We start from the raw sequence: 9,575 nt of genomic DNA, 5'->3' as shown, positions 1-9,575 counted from the left end.
CGAACGCAGGTCTCTCACACCAAAGGCATGTGTCTTATCCACTGCTTCACAAACAACATTTATGCTCATTACTGTATGTAGACTTATTTAGCAAGTTTAGCTTTTGGGTGTAGTTTATTCAAAATCTTATTCTACTTGTTCACAGATGTGGTAATCTTCCAAAATTAAGTGGAATTGCATATTTCTTTATTGGAGAACTTTTACATTTTACACCCTGCAAGAACATGTTAATCCCCACGGATATATTTTTTATTTCTAAATGTACCTGCTTTGCACCTGCCTCGACTTCTCCCTGCACTCAATCTCACACCTTTACCTCTGGTCTCTCACTGCAAACACCAGCTTTCCATGCCTCTCTCTGTCTTCTCCCCTGAGTTTCTCCATAAGCAGTAGGTTATGTTTTATAAAGTTGCAGAAAAGACACAGAACTCATAAGTTTTCTAGATATTTCCTCCCATGATATAAAAATGTTATCGCACATTGAATATTTTCCTCATACCATGCAGGTCTACCTCATGCCCGTTGGGTCTGGTCTTACCAAATAACCGTCACCAAATAATACTGAAGTATCGACAGTGGTATTGTTAAAGAATCGGATCGTTAAGCAGTCGCAATAAGGGTATCAATAAAAATTAGCAGTCCCCATCCCTAGTGCTAAGTGTGTAAACCAGGTCTGCGTGCTGACTGCTGAAGGCATGTCAGGAGGACGACGTCTGGCTGCTGTGCTACCTCACCCCCTCCCTCTACACCGATACACAGATCCAGATCTGAATGCTTTTCTCGGTTCAGTTCCCAGATGAGACTCCACACAGGTAACAGCTGATCAGGACTCGCCTCTGCAGAACCTTTAGGCTGGTTCTGCTCCAGGTTGTGTTCAGTAAGCGGGTCTCTCTTTGTTGCGGGAGCTGATGTGCCACATGATGATGGGGAGCCTGGTGATGTTCAGGAAGAACTCTGTGCTCAACATCCTCAGTGAGACACTCTCAGAGGGCGCCTGTCCTTGCGTTTTCTTGTGTATCCACAGTTTAGTCTCTTGACGGGGAGACCTTCAAGCAGTACAGCTCTGGCTCACAGCATCCCCCTGGAGACGTGCAGCACCTTAAATATAAAGGTGAGTGGTGTCCAGGAAAGGGTCCCTGTCGTCAGTCTGATCAGTCCTCTGACTCCTTTGTCTTTGTGTGTTCCTAGAACACCCAGAGGCCTTGTCCTGGCTGCTGCTGCTGCTCTGCTGAGAGAAGTACGACAGGAACACCCCTAGACACTCGTCTTAGAGACTCCTGGTCCCCGTTAACGTCTGTCTGTATGTTCCAGGCCCAGTGAGGAGATGGTGAGTCGTCCCGGTCACCCTGAGGACCAGTTCACCACCAGCATCCTGAGACACTGGGTGTCCAATCATGACAACACGCTGGGAGAACACAAAGGCCCAGCTGATCAAGAACAACCAGCCTAGCAAGAGACACAGGTCAGGACAGACTGGAACAGGTGAGGATGGACAGATAGGACAGAGGTGAGGACGGGCTCCGGGTACCTGTGGAACAGCGGTTGTGTCTCTGTCCTCAGTCTTCGCAGTTCTAGCAGTAAACTGGCTCAGATCCTGGAGCTCATGGACAACCTGAAGCTGAGCATGAGCAACACCAAGAATAGGTGTCAGTACACACAGCCTTATTGATTGCTTCAGGAGGGATTGATAGCTGATTGTGTCTGTCTCTGCCAATCTTCACTCAGACCCTGATCCTTCGGCTCTGCAGGACACTCAAGCCAGCTGTGATGAGGTGTGCGCACAAACACACACACACACATGCGCGCACTGACGGGCGACATCACTGCGGCAGCTGACTCCTCCTCCTACATGTTCAGCCACCGGTTCGCCCGGGTGGAGGAGTACGAGTACTCCCAGACCAAGCCTCCCAAGTCCCGCTGTAAGGCTCTGGCACATTTAGAGGAAAATAGACCAGAAAGCAGGGGAGGCTTTAGGGCGAGGCGACCTTGTGATTGACAGGTCGGCATGTGTGACCCAAATACAGATGTTCAGGATAGAGCTGAACACCTTTTCTCCCAGCTGGACAGGTAGGCTGGAATAAAATAAAGCTGCCTGTTACTTTCTATAAATTGAACTAAAAGAAGTTCGTTTAGCTTCCTGCTCAGCTTCCAGTCTGAAGAGGAAATGTTTAACCTGCTTCACTTCTCCAGCTGTTTGGGAAGAGACTTTTGTTGTTCTGGAGAAGCTGAAGCATTTATTACCTGACACACAGACACCATACTTTTGCAGTCAGAATATTTCCTCCTGAGATTCACTGTCACTTTCTGTCACTCGGACAATCAAACACTGAGACCTCCAGATTAAAGGAGCTGCTCTGATAACAGCACCTGTCAGGTAGACGTCCTGCAGGGTTTCCGCAGGGGCTTAAAGTCTAAAATTTCAAAATCAAAATTTAAGGCCTTAAAGTCTTAAATTTGCTGAAGTTTGTTTTAGGTCTTAAATAATTTCAAACGGGTATTTATTTTCCAACATCCATGTAACTCTAATGCTCATTGAAATACCCCTGCAGTGCTCGGGTGTGTGTGTCCTCCCGTGGCGGTGTAGTTCTTTGTCGCTAGTCCAAATATAAGTACCACAGATAACGTCTTCAGCTATGGCAAAGTGCAACTCTATCGGTTCTTAGAACGGTCTTTAGCAACGTATTTGAAGCCTACTGTCACTGCTTAATGAATGAGCGCCACTACTAAAATTTCACACGATCATTAATGATTACTAAACTACAGTAACACACAACACATGGCTGTCTCGCTCTCCTTGTTCAAAGGATGAGCAAATGTGAGTGTGTCAAAGTGACGGTGAAAGTTAACGGAGGACAAGATCAGCATTAACTTGTCAGGTTATAGCTCTGTCCTACTGTACATCTTGATAGTTAAGTTAAATTAAAAAAGGAGTGACCCACTGAGGTTAGTAACGTCAAAGCAAGTTAAGGATGCAAACTAATGTTAGTACTTTTAAGATAATGAGATTATTCTTTTGGATTTTGATGAAGGCTACAAATGAGATTCTTATAGTAAGACATGTTGCCTATTTATATTAATTTCTACAAATGTATAAAGCAGTAAATTAAGATGCAAAAGGCAAACATGAACAGTCCTATCTGTAATGATTCTGAGCTCATGTGTTTTCCTGCCATTATAAGGTGGTGAGGCGCAATGACTGTAAAATCACTGTGGAGAGCATCAAAACTAACAAAATTAATTTTCCCAGATATAATGGTTAAAATTCAACCCCAGTAGACTTATTTAGCAAGTTTAGCTTATTATTGTCTTCTCCCCTGAGTTTCTCCATCAGCAGTTGGTTAAGTTTTATAAAGTCACCAAAAAGACACACTTGCGTAGCTTATCAGTGTCATTGTCCATCCCGGTGTGTCATTGTTGACATTGTCCAATGCCAATTTTGTAGACCCCTCTCAACCCTAATTTGAAAACATTGATTTACTCTGAAAGTAATTGTGTGACTGCATTTCCTTTTTATGCGTTTCTTAAGTCGTGATAGTTTTTAAAATTTCATTCATAATGGCCTTAAAAAGGTCTTAAATTTGACCATGTGAAACCTGCAGAAACCCTGATTGTTCCCTTACCTCGTGTACCTTACTTAACAATTTGCATAGCGTGGGACTTATATTAAATGATCTTTATTTTCTTATGATTCCATAACTCCAAATTTAAAGCTCCACTTTATATTTAAGTGCTGCTCATGGAATAACATTATGCATAGTCACACTTTCCACAAAACACCGTAAAGTAAAAGGAAATCTTGCTTAGCTCAAGATTCAGGTTATCATTTAACACCAAAAAATATCATTAAGAATCTGGAAATGGAGACTGTTCAATATTATTACAAAAAAGAATAAACAAACTGATCAAAATTGTTGCTGGCTAATTATCTGATCATGCAGTCACTCTTTGTATTCAGCTTTATGCAAGATGTGTCTGTTAAATGTAGAAATGACGTAAGATTGAGAAGATGATACTAAAAGAGAACTTGAATTGTAGCAATGTATTTTTCAGGATTATCTGAATGGCCATTTTGTAAATTTCAAGTTGACCAGTAGTAATTTTGTTTGAGTGTCCATTAGTATTTGAGTGGTTCGCTTTCCATTTTTTTTTTTTTTTTTTTTTTTTTGGGAGAAGATTTCTCTGAGTAAGTTCTGCTGAAACTAATTGATGAAACTGCAGGCGGTGTCTGGATTAAAAAAAAAAAACATAGACTGGTGTTTTTGTAGTGTGCACTGTGTGGAAAAACAGACTAGGAATGAGAAAGGTGTTATAAATTCAACACACAATATGGGGAGAACCATACTATACAGCACTGAATTCTAATGAATCACAACTTCCTGAGTATCACTTAAAGAAGTCCAAGTCTTTGAAGAGAGAATGGATTTGAAGTAAATAGGTCATTCACGCTTTGCAAGATAACGATGTAGCATGAATAATTATACACACAGAAATGCAGCAGTAAATGTATTTACACTATTTTCAACACCAGAATGTTGAGAGAAAAGATTAGTGCACCCTCTGTTTTTTGGGGTGATAGTGGTCAAATTTTTTTTCCAAGCTGAGCATAAACTGTGTAAGGATGCCTCTGAATTGATGGTGGTTCAGTGTTTGCTGACAATAGATCCAAGACTGGATCAGTAGAGGGCTCAATGTAATTTCAGTAGAGCGTGGGATATGTGATTATGGAGGTTCAACGTCATATTCATTTTGTCCTCAGCAACATACAGGTCAGCTATTGTAAAAGTAGATTTACCTAATGAGACAAAATGAGGAACCTACTGATGTCCATGTTGCATATCTTAATCATTCAGACCTTTTGGCTCATCTGTATTGTTGGGTCTGGTCACTTATTTTCCTCTTGACAATATGTTCAGGACAGGTGAGTTGGCTGACCAACCATGCACCGTAATACCATGGTCAGTAAATCAGTTTCTAGTAATTTAAGTCCTGCTGGAAAAGGAAATCAGTATCTCCATAAAGCTCGTCAGCAGATGGAAGCATGAAGGGAGCTAAAATCCCCTGGTAGACTGCTGTACTGACTCTGGACTTGAAGACACAGTGGACCAACACTAGCAGATGACATGGCACCCCAAACCGTCACTGACTGGAAACTTCACACTGAACTTCAAGCAACACGTCTGTGCGTTGTGGCTCTTGATGCACTGACCCCAGGCTCAGTCCACCCCTTGCGAAGCTCCCTCAAGTTCTTGAATTGGCTTTGCAGGACAATCCTCTCAAGGTCATCCCTATTGCTTGTGTACCTTTTCCTACCACACTTTAACCTTTCAGTCAACTTTCCATGAATATGCTTTGATACAGCACTCTGAACAGCCAGCCCTTTCAGCAATGACTTTCTGTGGTTTACCCTCATCGTGGAGGGTGGCAGTGAGTGTCTTGAAGTTTTCCATGATTGTGGTTGTGTGTATTGAACCAGACTGAGATTAAAGGCTTCTCTCGGGTCAACATTTCTGTACTATACGTTCTTTATTGAAATACTTTGAGAGATGGATTTTTGATTTCCATGAGATGTAAGTCATAATCATCAAGATTAAAAAAAGATTGAAAATGAATTTTCCACAATATTCTAACTTTCTGAGATGCACCTGTATGTCTTATGTTACGGTTCTGGAGGTGTGTGTTTCATGTTTCCTATTTTACTTTGTCTGCCCCTGTTGTCCTGGTCTTGTCTGGTGCAGGAGTCTGCAACCTGCGGCTCTGTAGCCCCTCTCTAGTGGCTCCCCAACTTTGTCAAAAAATTTAAATGAATAATTTGTCAATTAAAATGTGCATCATCATGCTACATCCTGGTGCTGAACTCAATAGTGGTGTCTTGAGTGAGCCTGTTCTCAGATAGCTCTGCATTCAAAATCCAAAAAAGAAAAATCTCAGGGGAAAACAGAGTATTTAATGGTGTGGGATAGATTTGTATGCTTTCACCACCAATCCTGCTGGCTTACTAGAATGTTTGCACCAAAACATTGCATTGGAAATGTAAAGTTACTTAAAGTAGCCAAATAATCAGAAAATGACATAGGCCTAATTCTGCCCTCTTGTGGTAAAAATATGGTCATTTAGACCTATTAGTATTGTTGAAAAGCTAATTTAGAGGCGGTTCCCCAGACAGAGATTAAGGCTAGTCCTAGACTGAAAAGGCCGTTTAACGCAGACTAACAGAAATCTGCTTTCTTGGTCATGTTGTAAAATAGTCCTAGACTTGGCCTATTCCTGGATAAACTAAGCTGATTTCCTGAAGGAAGATTAGAAATACCTAAGGACTAAATTGAGGCTTAAATTAAACCACCCAAGAGGCACGTTAAACTTCAGTTGTTTGTTAAAGAAGACACATGGATTACTTGGAGTATGTCAGTGAAGAACAATGAATACAACCAGTTGGACAAGTTCTTGCTGTGGAGCTTATTTCACTTTTGGAACCCAGGCTTTCATCTGTTACCCAAAGAGGATGGCCTGTAGCAGTTCTGCAGGTGCTCATAGCTTTGCGATTTTTGGTGGTAGGGAGGTGAGGCTGTGCACGCATGCCTTTTGTTAGTGTTGCTATTAGTTTGTGAGTTTGTGAGTTTTCTTAAGTCCATTTGTTGAGTTATCTGTGTACTGCAGACCACTGTAAATTAAACAATCACCTCTGGGAACATATGATGTTTGACTCTGCCTACCTACCACCATCCTAGCCACTCTGGTCAGGCTACACCACACCATATTCCCATAAAATGTCCCTCTTCTCCAGATGCTGAGGAATACAGGAACTGCAAGAACTGGTTTTCTATAAATGTCCAAGGTGTATGCACTCACCAGTTACAGTATTCAAACATTGTTGCATGTTGGAAAGGTGCAACTCATGATTCCTGGATCTTCCATAACTCATGTGATCTCAGTTTGAAAGGGGAGATCACAAGGGAATATTGCTTGGTGACAGTGGGTATCCTCAGAAGAAACCTGTTTACACAATACTTGCACCCAACAACTACTGAGCAAAGGCACTACAACCACGCTCATATGCGTACTAGGGGACTAGTAGAGCGCATGTTTGGGGTTTGGAAGAGTCTCTTTCGGAAAAAACTTCGATTCCAACTGAGAAGACGCTGCACTGTTATGGTTGCAACACCAGGTCTTCACAACTACCTGAAACAGCATGGATGCCCAGATCCCGATACAGGAGGATGACAATCTAAATGTACCACCATTTTCAACAGACCACACAGAAGGACTTTCCTACAGAGATGCTTTTGCATTGTGTCACCTTTGACATTACCTTTTCATACTTCTGCTGGGATCTGATACATTTTCACATATAATGAGCAAATTACTATATATTAAAGAAACACCCAAAACGATTTAATAAGACATTTCAGATTCACACATTGTTGTGAGATGAGACAGTTGCATCTCTCTTTCTTTCATCTTCATTTCCAGTTTTACTTGGATCTTCATTTCATGCTCCTCCCTAAGGTACTTCAACTTGTGTTCATGAAATTCAATAGCCAACTTTGTGTGGATTGGGACTCTTGTTTTGGTGACCAGTACTGGTAGACACTGCCACCCTAGCTTCTGAGGATGTGGAGGGTAAGTTACCTTGCATCACTTCAGTTATGTCCCTTTGACTTTCTCCTTGAAACAAGAACAGTTAATATTTAATCAAATAAATACACATTAAATAAGAAATGTTTCACATCAAATGAAAGAGAATGAAAGAGAGAAGTTTGAAAGTTGAGTAAGAAATGCCAAAATATACCCATTGTAGTATTCGTGTTATCCCTCATCTGAACTGTCTAGATGGTCATCATCTGGTATGTTCTCCAAAGGTTGCTGGTTCTCCATTATTCTGTCAGTAAGTCATCCAACTGATCAGTAGCTTTATTTGCAGGTCCTCCATCAGTCTTAAACCTCTCTTTGGGCTTCTGCAGCAATTTTTTTTGGGTTGACTTTTATATTCTTCCACAAAACCTGTATTGAATACTGTAGTGTCAATCCATTGATATTACAAAACAGTAATAAAATACAGCTATCAAGGTAATAAAAGTTGACAATTCTTACCTGAAGCTGTTGTATTGTTCTTATGGATGTTTGTTCATTTGCATTAAATTCATTACAGATGAATTTCCATGCATTCCTTTTTGATTCCACAGCAGATGTGTGCCGTTTGTCTTCAATGCCTGGGTGTCTTGATACTATTGTCTTTAAGACTTTTCTCATGCTTACTGAAAATTTTTTTTTCTTTTCTGCTGCCATTGTTTTCCTTGAATTTACTTCTCCAGTTCCTTATGTTTTAGGCTTTTCTGGGGTCTAGGTTTTACAGGCAACCTCAGTCCAGCTAATTCAGACTTGCACAGGAGATTTTAAATTAATCTCGTTTACTTTAGTTCAAGACTTCATAATCCAGGTGTTCTTAATCTCTAATTAGTCTGTGTTTCAGAAAGCCGTTTATTGAGCAGTGATTAACTATTCTAAATTAAGGCCCAGTCTTGGCCTAATTTAAACACTGTCTGGGAAACCGCCCCTTAGACTAATTGGCTGTGGTACCTGCATTTAAAGTGTTATTTTTTTTTCTCCAAACAGGTTTTTTCCCCCTTTCTCTCCAAAACTGGCTCTTCAGATAGTAAAGATTGCTGGTGATCTTCTGATGAGAGGGGCAGGTTGATAGGTGGTGTTTTTTATCGACGAGGCTTGGTGCACAAACACAGTCAATGTCAGACTTTTTAATGTGAAGATGAAACCATATTATCATCTTGTTGCTGCTGTTTACATTCACCCAGATGCAAATTCAAAAAATGCACTACAGAATGTTCTGGGTGTATACCACATTTATCAGTAAATAGCCTTTGTATATAAATAACTGTACTTATTTTATTTTATGTTACCATATTTTAAAATAGGCTACACTGAATGCTCACTTGTAGCAAGAAGTAACTACAAATTTTGTTTCATTATACAATCTTGTGCTGTATAATGACAAATAAACAACCTTGTAAATGTTTTAATACCAAGCACTACAATGTCCCAAACATCTGAAAACAAAAATGTAATTTGTAAAACTTGATTATACAATATTGGTGAACCAGGAGGGATGACCGCTATATCAAATATTTATTTGGTGATGTACTAAATGTTTTATTTAGTAGGAAAAAAAAGCATCTTCTGCAATTTGGTGTTCCAGATTGAGCTACTTAAAGCTACAACTATGCAAGTTAGCTCCCATAGCTGTCAGGGGGAAAGATGATCCTTCTGCTGTTAATTGAAATTTGTGTGATACTACTGTGCTCACTTTTCATTTTGATGCATAACAACACAAATATTGAGTGAAATTAGTCTTTGCCTGTGTGACTTTTCTGTTTAGAAAGGACTTCATATTAGTGTACAAAATTCTACCGGTCAGATGGGTTTATTAATAAGAATCTATTAATTATAAGACAAGACTATTTCCAGCTTTAATCATGGTTTGTTTAGTTTAATTGCTGCTTAGATAAGCCGATCTTCTTCCTATAATGACTTTCCAAACTCGATGATAAAAGACATACAGTGTT

General features: G+C 40.3%; 2 long non-coding RNA genes across 2 annotated transcripts; one reads left to right on the top strand and one right to left on the bottom strand.

Moving 5' to 3' along the window:
* The first annotated feature begins 539 nt into the window (after positions 1 to 539).
* Positions 540 to 5,754, top strand: LOC123969935. Its single transcript, XR_006824824.1, has 3 exons — positions 540 to 1,111; positions 1,189 to 1,237; positions 1,312 to 5,754. It is a non-coding gene; the product is annotated as an uncharacterized LOC123969935 (long non-coding RNA).
* Positions 5,755 to 7,429: 1,675 nt separating this feature from the next.
* LOC123969934 lies at positions 7,430 to 8,681 on the bottom strand. The gene is made up of 3 exons (XR_006824823.1): positions 8,089 to 8,681; positions 7,787 to 7,998; positions 7,430 to 7,662 (listed from the first exon to the last, which is right to left on the bottom strand). It is a non-coding gene; the product is annotated as an uncharacterized LOC123969934 (long non-coding RNA).
* Between the last annotated feature and the right edge of the window lie 894 nt (positions 8,682 to 9,575).

Source organism: Micropterus dolomieu, linkage group LG04 (genome assembly GCF_021292245.1).
Source record: "Micropterus dolomieu isolate WLL.071019.BEF.003 ecotype Adirondacks linkage group LG04, ASM2129224v1, whole genome shotgun sequence".
NCBI lineage: Eukaryota > Metazoa > Chordata > Actinopteri > Centrarchiformes > Centrarchidae > Micropterus > Micropterus dolomieu.
The sequence above is the reverse complement of the archived record's forward strand: the minus strand, read 5'-3'. Positions and strand labels throughout refer to the sequence as shown.